This window comes from Chiloscyllium plagiosum, unplaced genomic scaffold, assembly GCF_037043375.1.
Source record: "Chiloscyllium plagiosum isolate Xiang-an unplaced genomic scaffold, Cpla_swu_hap1 HiC_scaffold_38, whole genome shotgun sequence".
NCBI classification, from domain to species: Eukaryota; Metazoa; Chordata; class Chondrichthyes; order Orectolobiformes; family Hemiscylliidae; genus Chiloscyllium; species Chiloscyllium plagiosum.
In genome coordinates, this window is record NW_028270176.1 from 45,939,004 (window position 1) to 45,945,003 (window position 6,000).

Sequence of the window (6,000 nt, forward strand, 5' to 3'; positions counted from 1 at the left end):
CCTGATCTCGGAGCTTGTAACACTCCGAGAGAAGATTGATGCTTCCATTGAAGAGACCCAGTCCAGGTGGGAGTCAATCTCGGTCATGCTGCAGAAACATGATGGAGAGATCGAGAAACTCGGGCAGCGTGTTGGAGATGCAGAGCAATGGACCACGGCCTCCGAGACCACTGCTGAGTTATCCATGGGTCAGGCCTGGGCTCTGGGATATCGAATCCCAACCTTAGAGGAACATATTGACAACCTCAAAAATCGAGGTCACCGGGAAAATATTCGGTTGCTGGGCCTTCCCGAACGGGAGGAGGAAGCCCAGCGTTTTGCTTTCCTGAAGCAATGGCTCCCACAGCTGCTGAAACTGGAGTCGGAGCTGGGCCAGGTGCGGGTTGGACGGGAACAACGGGTTGCTGTGCGCCAGCCCGGGTTGGGCCAGCGCCCCCGCCCAGTCCTAGTTCAACTTCAACTTTACAAGGAAAAACATATGCTGCTCGAGTCCTCCAGAGTGTTGGGAAAGGATCCCCATGTCATGATATACAAGTGCTCCAGAATAATGTGGTCCGAAAGAGGAAGGCATTTGATGAGGCGAAGATGGTGTGTGTGTGTGTGTGTGTGTGTGTGTGTGGGGTGGGTGGGTGGGGGGGGGGGGGTAGGGGTTAGCTCCCACCCTTTTCACGTCTGTCTTATAAGATATTGGAATTTATTTACTCTACTTTGTAATGCCTGAACCGAGGGCATGGTTCTGGCTGGGAGATGTTATGACGGGATTATTGGAAGCTGGTAGTGCCCCTTGTGAACAAGGGGGAAAGTCTCCTTTTAAGTATGTTTTATGCAATTTGTTTTTCGGAGTAGTTCTCAACTGTTTTGATTTCGTTGTTTTAAAGAGTGTTTTATGTGTAAATCATTTTTGGTTTTTATTCAATGTCTTTTGGGTGGGGTTCTCCCTCCTGGGGGGTCTCGGGCTTGCTTGGACGATTATGGCTAGTCATTCGTTTAGGTGGTGCACCAGGAATGTCAAGGAGAGCCACTCAGCAATCAAAAGGAAAAAGATATTATCAAGTCTTAAAAAGGAAAGGGTGGATGCAGCCTTTCTACAGGAGACACATTTACTTGATAAGGAGAATTCGAGGCTGAAATAGGGTGGATTTGGCCAGGTGTTCTTTTCATCTTTCAGCTCAAAAAGTAGAGGAGTAGCCATTCTTATCCAGACGAATCTTCCCTTCCAAATGCTAAGCCAATAAAAGATGAGTCTGTATGGTATACAATAATTAAAACCCTAACATATGGAGAGGAATATGGGATTTTGAATCTCTATTGCCCCCCAGCGCACCCTTTTAAGTTTGTGTTGGAAGCGTTCTCCAAGTTAATGGCTCTCGGGATGCACCACACAATTATAGGGAGAGATTGTAATTGTATCGTCAACCCAGGGCTGAACAGAATATCTAAGATCTCTGCGGGCATATCTATGAGACCTAGGCAGTTGGCGGATCTGAGTAGGGAGTTGGGGCTGGTAGATATGTGGAGTTGTTCACCCTGAGGGTAAAGACTTTACTTCTTATTCTAATCCACACAAATGCCATACCAGAATCGATGTGCATCTGTCCCCTCGACATTTTTGAACTCAATATTGTTTTGTAAAGTAGGTAATGTAACTATTTCCGACCATGCCGCAGTATATGTGGAGGTTAAGACTCGTAATGATGAGCTAGCTTCCCGACATTGGCGTATGGACCCTTTCCTATTGAAGGGTAGTAAGTTCATAAAATATTTCTGGCAGGAATTTAAAACCTTTTGGGATATCAAATCCAACACGGCCAGTAAGCCTTCGGTGATGTGGGAAACTGGTAAGGCCTATGTATGAGGCTTGGTTATCTCATATTCTGTGAACCGGAAAAGACAAAAAGGGAGAACAACAGGGTCTGCTCGAAGCTCCCTGAAGACGGCTGAGGCAGCGTATGTGGATAGACCCTCCATTACTAAACTACAATGGATCACAGCCCTTAGAGCAACTTTGAATCCCACACTTACTCAAAAAGCAACGAGGGAGCTATTACTTGTGAAACAGAGATTATTTGAATATGGCGACAAGCCTGGCAGATATCTAGCATACCTTGCCAGAAAGAAAAAGGCTCCCCAAGCCATTACGTCTTCAGAAAGAGTGCTGGTACCCTGACTTGTGATCGTAAAAAGATCAATGCAATCTTTAGAATGTTCTATTACGAATTGTATAGGCCACAGGGCTGTGAGGATAGAACAAGGAAGATAGAGTCTTTATTTAAAAAAAATATTGCCCTCCCGGGCCTAACCTGGTAGCAGGTGTTGTTCTTGAATGCCCCCCTAGCAACCTAGGAAATACAGGAGGCAGTGAGGCAGCTCGAGAGTGGCACAGTGCCCGCACCAGATGGAGTCCAGGCTGAGTTCTATAAAGAATTGATTTGGGAATTAGTCGGGTCACTTATATATATGTACAATTATTCACATAGTCAGGGCTGCCTCTCGCCTTCTCTGAGAGAAGCAAATATTTGCCTCATTCTTATCAAGGAAAAGGCCCCAGATAACTGCACTTCATTTCGACCTGTATCCTTGCTGAATGTGGATTTTAAATTCTCTCAAAAGTGTTGTCATTAAGACTGGAGAGGGTTTTGCCATTCATTATTAAAGAAGGCCAGATGGGGTTTATAAAGGGTTGCAGATCATCTAATAACATTAGAATAGTCTTAAATATGGTACTAGCCTGCCAGCAGGGAGCAATACCGGGATTAGTTGTCTCCCTAGAGGCAGAGAAGGTATTCGATCGGGTAGAATGGCCATATCTCGTTTATATGCTGGAACGGTTTGGTGTTGGAGAGGTCTTTACTAAATGGGTTACAGTATTATATAATGATCCCAAAGCAGCGGTGATCACCAACAGTTTAAGTTCAGATAGCTTTCGCGTTGGCAGAGATTTTCATCAGGAATGCCCTCTCTCACCATTATTATTGATGCTAGTGATTGAGCCGTTGGCGGAATCTGTACGAGCTGACCTTAATATAATGGCTCCGGAGGTTGGCTCGGGTAAGCACAAAATTACTCTCTGTGCAGTTGATGTTCTCCTTTTCTTAAGTTCTCCATTGACATCTGTGCCCCGTTTAATTCAAGTGGTTAAATTATTTGGCATGTTCTCAGGTTACAAAATCAATTTGTGAAATCGGAGGCCATGCCGCTGGGAGGTCTTGCCAGTATATTCAATTTTCCGGATGAATCCCATTTTGCTCTCGGTGGTCACTGGGAGTTTTTCTTTACTTTTTAATACTCAGGCATTTGGTCAGCTATATAATTATACACATTTATTGGCGAAATTATGATAGGACCTTCAACGCTGGGAATATCTCCCAATATCCTGGCTAGGTAGAATAGCTTTGTTCAACATGAATATCCTACCTCTCCTTTAATATGCTATGAGAATGCTCCCCTGGATGCTGCTGAGACAGGTGCTGCGTAAGCTTTATGGTTGGCTCGGCTCCTTTATTGGATCCATAGACGGCCCCTTATTAAATTAGAAAAGCTACAGCTTCCACAAGTAAGGGGTGGGCTGGATTTTCCATAATTCAGGAGGTACCAATTGAGCTCTCTATTATCCTACATAGCTGGTTGGGTCTCTTGTGACCCACAATCAATCTGGTTAGATATTGAGGCCTCCCAAGCAAAATATCCCCTCATCAATCTACTATTTACGGACAAGGTGAGAGTTATTACGTAACATTGTAAAAATCCTATTGTATTAAATACAATCAAAGCCTGGTCGATAATGCGACAGGATGAGGGTAACCTACAAAAATCCTCCCCCTATACCCCTATAGTGGGAATATTGGGATTCCAGCCAGGGCTGAATGATGCTGTATTCAGAACTTGGGAGTTCAGAGGTATCTCCTGTTTGGGAGACTTGTTCGATGGGGATGTCATGATGTCCTTCAAACAGCTGCGTCAGAAGTTTCGGCTGCATAGCAAAGATCTTTTTCGATATTTTCAAATGGGAGACTTTATACAAAAAAAGACCATGTTGATAAATTGACCCTTATAAATCGGATAGGGGAACGAGAGTGCTTCGGCCAATGGGTCCGCCCGTGGTCAGTAGTCTCTACCATAAACTATTTAATAAGGCATCAAAGGATGAATCTCTGCTGTGACTCCTAAATTGCTCCGAGAAAGTCCCACCATTACTCTTCCAATGTCTTTCCTGCTCGGCTCCTCTCCCAGTCAATTCCACCCAGCCCCTCCTCATGTTTTTGTCGGTGCCTTTATACAGAGTTAATATTAACTCTGATTCTACTTTCTCCTTCTCACATTGAAGTTTAGGTTCAATCATATTACGATCACTGCCTCCGAAGGGTTCCTTCACCTTAAGCTTCCTTCTCACGTCTGACTCACTGCACAACACTAAATCCAGGATTGCCCGTTCCATAAGCTGCTCCAAAAATCCATCTTGTAGACATTTCACAAATTCCTTTCCCTGAAAACCACTACCAGTCTGATTTTCCCAATCCACCTGCATATCGAAATCCTGCCACTCACTGTAACTTTGCCTTTCCTAAATACATTTTCTATCTCCTGGTCTATCATGCGCTCCAGTTCCTGACTATGATTGAAAGGCCTCTACATTACTCCAACTATGGTTTTACACATTTGTGGTTCCTCAATTCTACCCACACACATTCCACATCATCTGACCCTACATTGAGTAATAGGAACTGAGTGATAGGACTGCAACACTCTTTAGCTTTGTCTTAAATTTATAGTTTAGGCATGCAGTAAAAAATATTACTTTGAAATGTCGCCACAGTGTGTTTCTTTGGCCAAATATTCTGTATTAGGGAAGAATACAAACTGTTGAAAATGTTGGAGAACGAAGATATGAAGAGGACATGAGTCTATAAAGAGATATAGATTGGGCCAAGTGAACAGGCAAATATTGGTGTATGGAACACAGTAGGAAAAATGTGTCTGTTCTCAAAGATATTGGCGGGTTGAATGGAAACGTAATGTATTATTTCAGTGGCAAGGTTGGCTTTAGGCACAGAGGAACCAGACACCTGGGTTACAAAATAAAAACTTTACGTGTACATCAAACGTTTAGGTAGCTAAGATAAATGTTGAAACTTTCTGAAACAGAATACATTTAAAAGTCGTGGCGATTTTCTACAGATCTACAAGGTAATGGTGTTAGCACATCGAGAGATCGATGGCCACAATGATATGAAATGCAATCCATACAACATTCACTCAGCTGACTCCTGGGAGGAGCGTATATTTGTGGAGGAAATCTTGAATTGACTGGCCTTGGATCTGCTGGGCTTTAGGCGAACAACATGTGATCTTGTTTAACCCCAGAGTATTCCAAGTAGTCTTTCAAGTTGAATTCTGAAACAATGTTTCAGCTTGTATGATAGATTAGCATGATTGGATGGATTATAAAGCGGAAGAATGTCTCTATTAAGAAGTTGGTGATTTGGTGTAATCATCTCATTGTGTTGTGTCTTTGTGGAATTCTCTTCCCAGATAGCGTTGGAGAATAAGACATTGAATATTCCTAAAGCAGAGGCAGGCAGACTATTGACTAAGAATGACGCACTAACATTGTAAGAGCAATGGAGGAATGTGTGATTGAGGTCACAATCAGATCATCCACGACTTTATCTAATTTCGGAGCTGTTTTGATTCCTTACCCCTGATGCTAGTTTCTACATTTCAAAGACAGTGACAAGCTCATCTGATCAATAAAGTGTCCTCATTGTTCAATAATTATTAGAAAATCGGATTGTCTTATTAGTTCATTCGGATTTTAATGGAGCTAGACCAGCATTAATTGCCCTTGAGAAGTTCCAGTCCAGTTGACGTTGGTCCATCCAAGTGGCTGTTGAGAGGGAGTACCAACAGTGCATCTCATGTGCCGGTTTAACTGGGAGTAAATATTACTGGTGATGGATGGAGTGTTAAACCAGCCACCGCGCTATGAGGAACAGCTCGCAG